The sequence below is a fragment of the Sinocyclocheilus anshuiensis genome, unplaced genomic scaffold (genome assembly GCF_001515605.1).
Source record: "Sinocyclocheilus anshuiensis isolate Anshui unplaced genomic scaffold, SAMN03320099.WGS_v1.1 scaffold278, whole genome shotgun sequence".
Taxonomy (NCBI): Eukaryota; Metazoa; Chordata; class Actinopteri; order Cypriniformes; family Cyprinidae; genus Sinocyclocheilus; species Sinocyclocheilus anshuiensis.
The window spans coordinates 110667-119555 of NW_015546072.1; the positions used below are offsets into that span (position 1 = coordinate 110667).

Here is an 8889-nt window from a genome sequence, read left to right on the forward strand (position 1 = left end):
AGCCTTTTAGCTTTAAAACAACTGTAATGGGTTTACAGTTAAACATTATGTAATAATGACAAATTCCATGACATTCCAGTAAATTCCATTGTTATGACTGGATTCTGCTATTCCGTCCACGTTTTACACATGGCGGAAATCATAGGGCCCTACTAAAGCCATTATTATTATTATTATTATTATTATTATTATTACCTATTTTATGTTTTTGGTAAGGAACTTCAGCTGACTGAGTTTAAATCATTATTATTTTTTTGGTGTACACCATTTATTTCAGTCAGATCTTTTTTTTTAACAAATCAGTTGATACAGTTAACAAAACTGAGCTGTTTCAATTCACAGGTCCCTACACCGTGTTCACTGCTTTCTGTTCACTAAGAAGAGGATATTCGTTGGTCGTGTATATTTAAGAAGTTTGAGGTAGGATGACATAATATGCTTCTGTAAATAAATATAAATTACCATGCTTTAGTGTAGTATACATTGGTATATGATACATCCATGTGCATTTAGGAAAATATTAGTTTATTATAAATTTTAATTCACATAATCTGTCATATTAAAATGCTGAATGTTTGTTGTAATGCTTTATAAGAAAATAAGATGGCAAGGTTTAGTTTGATTAAAACAAATGCTGGTGTTTTTTTTTCTGTGCCATTCACAGTGCCCTTTTTAGTGAACATTTGGATTGGAATCTCCTTTAAGATGGAGGAATACCCTGTAATGTCCACTTTGTAGGGCACTTATGGTCAAATGAAGCGCATCTCTGTATGAATGACTTGTTCTTGAATCAAAATGAACCAGTGCTAAAGTTCTTACTTAGTGGTTAACCTCTTACTTGATTTGTGGCTTAAATTGCAAAATCTTAAATTGATTTTGTGGATCACTTTTATGATACTTTCAAATGAATGAATTTTATGACTAAATTAATTCTTTAATTAGGTTGAAATGTTTTTGGTTCAAGTGTTAAATGCTGGAATGTAGACTGTGTGTGTGTGTTTGTCTCTGTAGAGTGGTGGTGGGCATGTTTACTGGCTATCCATCATTATTTTGATGAGCAGGCTAATTGCACAGCCCGCTTGTTAGCGGGGGCCGGGAAACGTCCTTGAGTGGATGCATGAAGGGTTGTTGGCGGGATTACGCACAACATGAAGTGGGTTTATTGTGTGTGTTTGTGCATTGTTTCTCTCCATCCAAGGACTTCTCAATGGGCATTTTGCCAGATGTGAGACCCCTTTAAAGGCTGGATTTAATCAACACACTGCATGATTCACACACGCTTGCACCTGGTTTTATACAGGTCTGCTCTTTAACCAGCTAGTTAAGAACTGGAGCTTTTTCTGTATTTAGTTCTCTTGTCCACAATGTAAACATGAGTTTTTGAAAATATGTAAATAATAGAAAGAGTATTGGAGTAATAAGAATATACTATTTCAAAAATGTCATGTTTAATTCAATGTGTTATTTGCCATTGCTTTGTAATTGTTTGTTAAATTAACTAGCTAAAATAGTTTCTACACCTTTTTTTCAGTGCACCCTAAAATTATCCCTTGAACTAATTTCTAATATTCTAATATTTGATATGAGTAGCTAGCTAACAAATGTAACCATGATAAAAAGAGCTGAGGTTAGTGAGGCGATCCTGCAGACAAGAGGGGAAAAAATGTTCATGACCTTGCAATGCTGTGTTTCATAATGTCCAGTGATCTTTCTTAGTAATGATACAATGCTTCCTCATATTCTTTCTTTTCTCCTGCTCCCTCCTTCTCTCGCTTCTGCCCTCTCTCTCTCTCTCTCTCTCTCTCTCTAACAGTCTAAAAGACTCAGTCAGCAGTTCGGTTCACTGTCTGGCAAATAAATTATCCCTTGAACTCATTTCTAATATTCTAATATTTGATATGAGTAGCTAGCTAACAAATGTAACCATGATAAAAAGAGCAGAGGTTAGTGAGGCGATCCTGCAGACAAGAGGGGAAAAAATGTTCATGACCTTGCAATGCTGTGTTTCATAATGTCCAGTGATCTTTCTTAGTAATGATACAATGCTTCCTCATATTCTTTCTTTTCTCCTGCTCCCTCCTTCTCTCGCTTCTGCCCTCTCTCTCTCTCTCTCTCTCTCTCTCTAACAGTCTAAAAGACTCAGTCAGCAGTTCGGTTCACTGTCTGGCAAATGAGCTGTCCTATTGAAATAGAAGGGAGAGTGTTCCGTGTTGCAGAAAATGCTGCCATGGCAAGCCACACTGGTGAAAGAGAGGGGAAATTACTTGCTTGGACAAAGAAACATGAGAATGTCCTTTCACTAAAAATGTAACAATTTAGACTCATGATGGGTAGATTACAACCTTTTTCTTTTCCCTCTCCATCTCCATCTGCACTCATTATCATCTATAGATTACCTCACTCTCCTCACCTGTGCTGGAGAAAGTCTAGAAAAGTACATTTGTTCAATTGATTTTTTTTTTTCATCCTCTGCATGCTCATAAAATCCTCTCAGGGTTTGTAGTTGGATGGTTGCTTGGCTGAGCTAACAGTGCTTTTTATGGTCTTATGGTCCAAATGTCATCTCTAGGTGTATTTTATGTACACACTAGAGTCCTTCATCTCAGCCCTCCTAAAAAATTAGTGATTGTGATCGCTCATGTTTGCTGAATACAGTAACACATCTGAATTTTGCCTGTTATTAAACAATACATTGTGTTACATTTCAGTATTATCACTCCATTGATTGGCAGACTCAGTGTCAGATGAAATAATTGTTTTCACAGAAATAATAGTTTTCACTTCAATGCAGTGGAGTTGAAAAAATGTATGCACTTTAAAATTTCTTAGTATTTTTTTTTTGTAAATGACATCAGCACTGAAGGTGCTTAAAATAAGTTTGTGTAAAGACCATCTTGGGCAAAAGAGGAAGCAGAAACATCTGATCCCCTATACAAGGAGTCACATGATCAGTGCCACAAATTTGATTATTCGATTAGTGACCTACATATAGTGAAAAATTCTAAAACATTCTATTTATTTTCAGGTTTAAATGTGGAGATTGCAACAGACATTCATTGTATACTACTCATACATATACTTTACACAATATAACACAAAATACGAAAATACACAGCAATACAGTAAACATGTTTCTTAAAATCTTTTTGAAAGAAGTCGTACCAAAGCTGAAAATCTATACAATGTACTAACAGTATATAATATTACAATTTAAATTAACTATTTCCTATTTGAATGTATTATAAAATGTAATTTATTCCTGTGATGGCCATTACTTCAGTTTTCAGTGTCAGAAATTATTCTAATATGCTGATTTGGGGCATAAAAGAAACATTTCTTGTTGTTATGACTGATGGTATTATGATTTTTTTGTGGCATAAAAAAAACATTTCTTGTTGTTATGACTGATGGTATTATGATTTTTTTGTTGTTGAAAAATTTAATTTTTTTTCTCCAGCCAATTTTGATAGATTTAATGAATCCTTGCTGAAAAGTATTATCTTAAAAAAAAAAAAAAACTTGTGAAAGCCTCTCCACACACTTGTTCTCTCTTACCCAGGGTAATTCAAATTCCATTTTTCTAACTTATTTATTTATTTTTTTGATAATGTTAACAGATGGAGTTATCTGTGGGCATTGCAGTTGATGAATGCAACACCTAAATTGACCCATTGGTGGTGAATGGGCCTGGGGCTGTTCAGCCGATGCTCTTGTTGTGTGGTCCTGCTTAAAGTCCTCATTACCAGGGCTTGTCATGGGAGAGGCAGTGTGCTGCATGAGAGAGTCTGAATCAGCCTTATTTGAATTCATAATTGTGCCTAGCTGAAGGGGAGATTTGTGAAGCAAGTCAGGGTTCATTGTTCGAGCTGTGTGAGTCCAGTGGAGGGTGTGAGGGAACTCAAAGCTAATGTAATCTAAGCTGTTTGAGAGGGTTAATTGGGAAGGAGGGGAAAAAAGGGTGTGTGAGAGTGTGACCGACCTTTTGGAGTAAGTTGCAACTGCAGTCGACTAAATTAAAAAAAAATACATGATGGGTAAATCAAATCTCTTCTGTGCTTATGATAATACTGTCATTGTTTTTTGTTTTTCTGTATGGTAAAGTTTTTATTATTATTGAGCAGCCATCAGCACATTTTTAGGGGAACACAAGAGGAGAACTTTGAAACTCTTTTCCATGCTTTTTACATTTCAGTTTATAACACTTCATGGTGCTTTTCATACTTGTACTTGATTCATTTGTAATTGCTTGTAAAATAATGACGGTATGTCATGATGGTATAGTCATCAGATTTTTTCCTTTTGTGTTCCACGCAAGAAATACAATTGTAGGGTTTTTTAACAACATGAGGGTGGGTAAAAAAAAAAACATTTGGCGAACTGGCCCTTTAAGACTTGACCTTGTACTCTAATGTACTGCTGTTCTAAATAATTGCATACTATTTAATCAGTACTTTTAATGAAGCATACAGGAAATAACATGGCCTAATTACTTTCCTGTATCTAATCGTTAATTTCACAACTTCACATGTGGACATTCTATAGCTCTGTTACACCTGCAGGTTTTGGCTTAATGTGCTCATTATAAGGTCATTGATGAGCAACAACATAATCTGCATTCCAACATGCAATCAGAAGATTGAGACTAATGGGTCATCTCCAGATGCTGAAAGAAAGAAACACAAATGCAGATCCATGTTGTGAATGTTTTTTTGGTTCCTCGTAGGTTTGTGGCAGGGCTGCAAAATCGCTAGTCCGACGTCCCGGGGCTATTGTGTTTTCCAGTCGGGCTACCAAAATGTATCACTGCCTTGCCCGACGGGCTATCTTGAATAGTGATATAAAATCCCTTCCTTGATTCGCGTTGTTCACTCGCTTGTAGGGGTCAAACGGATCATAGTTTATCATTTACACGTGTTTCTTCATTTACAAGTCTTACCAATTTAAACATTCAAGCGTTTTAAACCATTCATGTGCATGAAGAATTCAGTTCGGTCCTCGCGCGCACACGCTCAAAGCGCGCACATACAGAGTGGCGTTTCAGGCTGAGCACGAACACAGAATTGATTCCTCTTTGGCTTGAACGGACACATACACGCAAAATTATCTCAAAATAACTATCTCGGCAAGTATTTTCATGTCTTAAATGAACGTAAACAGTGGAGAAAGAAATCACAAGTTCATACTTATATTGGATCCGTGCATTCGGTCTTAAAGGGGCAGCAGCCTATAAATACCTGCTGTTTAAGCGCCACCTGCTGTCAGAGAGTGACATTTGCGTCTTTCAACCCATCTGCTGTTTTTGTTTCGTTCAGATTTTTTACGTAGTATCACAAAGCTAAAGTCATACCATTTTGTTTTTGTTTCAAATAAAAAAAATTTACAATCTGAATAACATGTATGCAGCATCTTTGTTTAGATCGTGATTAAAATACGCAGGCTTTAGTTTACTTGTGTAACGGAGGCCAGCGAGTAGGTGCTGTGCAGGTAAACCTCACTCCCCTGATCTCAAGAGACACACTAGCGACTGACACATTCTTTAGCCTCCTTGTTAGTGCCTACGCCTCCCATGCCGGAGACCTGGGTTCGAGACCCACTCGGAACAAGAACGAGGTGCGGCGGTGAGGACCCGGGAGAGAGGGGTTACACTTGCATGGAGACATTTATTTGTATTATTTATTTATTTGATTTGGGATTTGTTTTAAAATTTCAAGTTAGTATATTGTTTGACTTTCAATTTCACAAAGTAATGCGCAGCCTTTTGGTCTGAGAAATAACAAAAGGACACCTTTTTTAAAATCTGTCTTAAATCTCATTTTGTTAAAGAAATTGTGAGAAAATTGTATTGTGAAATCAGTATCGTGAATCATATCACATCGTGAGTTGAGTGAATCGTTACATCCCTATATGCTACTAGTTTTTGCTGTGGTATCGAAGTAGTAAATTGTTCTTTAAATAATAAGTGTTACTTAAATAATAAAGAACCATGTTTTTTTGCTCATCTGAAAAATGATCAAAATGTGATATGATAATGTAATATAATCCGAACCGTGAGATTTGTGATCCATTGCACCCCTACTCTCTAGACTTATTATTTGAAGAAAAAATACAATATCTTTTATTCAGGCTAGTTAAATTCATTGTTGTGCTACCAAAATCTGAAAAATGCCTGCCCGAAGGGCTACCAGGGATTTTGAAGTTTTGCGAGCCCTGGGGTCACCACAATTTCAATGGTTTATTCAAATCATACCAAGAGGTCAATGTTTAGTTAGTCTGGGCTAGTTAGACCCTGCTGGGATGTGCCATAACTACACCATTGTGGAGGTAAAAAACATCTTTCTACAATGACAGCATACTATTGTTTTTATGTGTGTAAATTTCAAATATTTAATGACATTAGTAGTTTTGCTTGTAATTTGTTGCGGGACTCTTAAAAATGTGAGGGTGTTAAAGACGTACATTTTTTTATTATTGCTTGCTTGGCCTATTATTTTCTTTAAATAATCTTTAAGTAGATTATTATAAGGGGATTGCTTTGACACTATCAAAAAAGCAAAAAAAAGTGGCAGGGTTATACTAGACAGCATTCAATGACATTTCACAAGATATTATTTGATTGGTGACCTATAAAAATGGTGAAAATTCTTAAAATGTTCTATTTACTGTATGGTGATCATGTGAAATAAAATTCATACACTGTTTTTACACTTCTTAAAAAAATGTACAGACATTTCCATTAACCATAAAACATTGCAGTGAAGTGCAAAATTCAAAATGTAGGTAAAACACATGTAAAAATAAATACGGAATATTTGTTCATATTAATACAGTACATTGTGTCCTATTTTTACAGATTTCATTAATTGATTATTATTATTATTTTTGTTTACAGTATAGGGTCTTCAAAATACTAGGACAGATGGCCATCATATAAAATACTTAACACAATATAAAATCAAATTTGACTTGTAAACATTAATCTAAATCCAAACACATGCTCCTATATACTAATCTAGGTATTTCCCAATTTTTTTCCGCAAACAACGCCTAACAACACGTCTGCAATGATCATGGACCTCTGATGTTGGTTAATGGTCATATGACATGCAAGTAACAAAAATAGTTTGTTTTATTTTGTTTTGTTTGTATGATTTATTTTTATATTTTTATGGTCTAAATTATAATGTTTTAAATGAGAAGCTTTTCTTCCACTCACGAACCCCTTGTGGTTCGGGGATCCCTTTTGGCCCATACTATCTCATTGCGCTTTTAATTGTGGCTTTGAGTTTAATCACGTCATATTTCAATCTTGTGCACATTCCTGTGAAGTTTTAATAAATTGTGTTAAATTAATTCACCTAAACACTTTATATTTTTGCCCGGTTTTATTTGTGTTTAGCTTTTCTCTTGACCTTGGAGCCTGACTGTTGCGAGAAGAAACCCCACCAGCCCCAAAGACTTATTCCCTCAATTTAACAGCAGACCGAGGTGTTTCTCCAGCATCATCGGATCAATGAAAAGTAAATAGCCTCCACTTCTTGTTTCACAGTGCCGTATTGATCTTTCCTCAGCTTTGGCTTCCCCTGCTTCCCTGGAGTCTTATGTCTTTCAGCCCCAGGGACGATGCTGATTGCCAAAGATTGGACAAGCTAACAAGCGCATGATGAGGAACCAGTTGGTTCTTCTTGCTTTCTCTCAGTTTTCGGAGGTCTTTGGGACGGGCACACACAAAAGAGAAGCTGATCCGTGGATGTATTCTGTCATTTTTTTGGAGGCTGCTTTTTCTTCCTTGTTTAGACTTGGTTCAACTTGACAGGGTGCTTTTAAGGATATTTCGGGGTCCAAAAATGAGTGGAATACCAGGAAATCAATGAAAGGATGTATTCATGGATCGGAGCTCGTGGACTACATTTTAACTCCCTTTCTGTTCAAGTCACTGACTCATTTATCAGAGTCTTCCATCACAAAGGTGGCCTATTGAGATCGACACACTTTGGTTTTTCCGTTACATGTGGGTGAGTCTTAACGTTTTCGTTGGATCCATCTTATCCCATATATGATTAGTGATTGGTGAGAGACACAGAGAGGGAGGGACAATTCAAACACCCAACTCACCCTCTAGTCTAAAATAAGTGTGGTTCTAGTGGAATTTTCCCACATAAAATAAATACTAAATTAAGCACTGCGCTCGTATGAAAATTCTTGAAAGAAATGAATACTTATGTAATAATAGAAATTAATCAAAAGATGTCAAATAAATGTTGTTCTTCTGAACTTTCTTTTGATCAGTGTCCTGAAAAGAATGCATCATGGTTTCCACAAAAATATTAAGCAACACAACCGTTTTCAACACTGATAATAATATAAAATGTTTCTTGATCACCAAATCAGCATATTAGAATGATTTCTAAAGGATCATGTGATACTGAAAACTGCAGTAATGTCTGAAGAAAAAATTTAGCTATAATACAGTATATTAAAATGGAAAACACTTACTATAAATCATAATATTTCACAATATCAGTTTTTTTTATAATCAAATCAAATAAGAGCAGACTTGGTGAGCATAAGAGATAGGGCTGCACGATTAATCGAATGCGATTGTCATGCGCATTTTGTTAAAAAAGCCGGTTCTGTAATCAACAGGAAGACATTAAAAACATTTTGAAAAGTCTTACCGACCCCCAAACTTTTCAATGGTGGTGTATTTACTATTTACTGCATGAAAAATGGTGTAAAACAAGCTTGTTGCCAAACATCTCTGTGTTTAATCAATTAGAGACTTTTTGGAGACCTTTTTATTAGAGATTCATTACATTGAATTTGTTTACTAAATATTTTAGTTACTTGTGATGGAAAATGAGTACTATTTATTCCAATCCCCCCCCCCCC

General features: G+C 35.6%; 1 long non-coding RNA gene across 1 annotated transcript; it reads left to right on the forward strand.

The window, feature by feature from the left end:
• The first annotated feature begins 344 nt into the window (after window positions 1-344).
• Window positions 345-8172, forward strand: LOC107699690 (uncharacterized). The gene is made up of 3 exons (XR_001635488.1): window positions 345-420; window positions 7397-7517; window positions 7610-8172. It is a non-coding gene; the product is annotated as an uncharacterized LOC107699690 (long non-coding RNA).
• The last annotated feature ends 717 nt before the right edge of the window (window positions 8173-8889 follow it).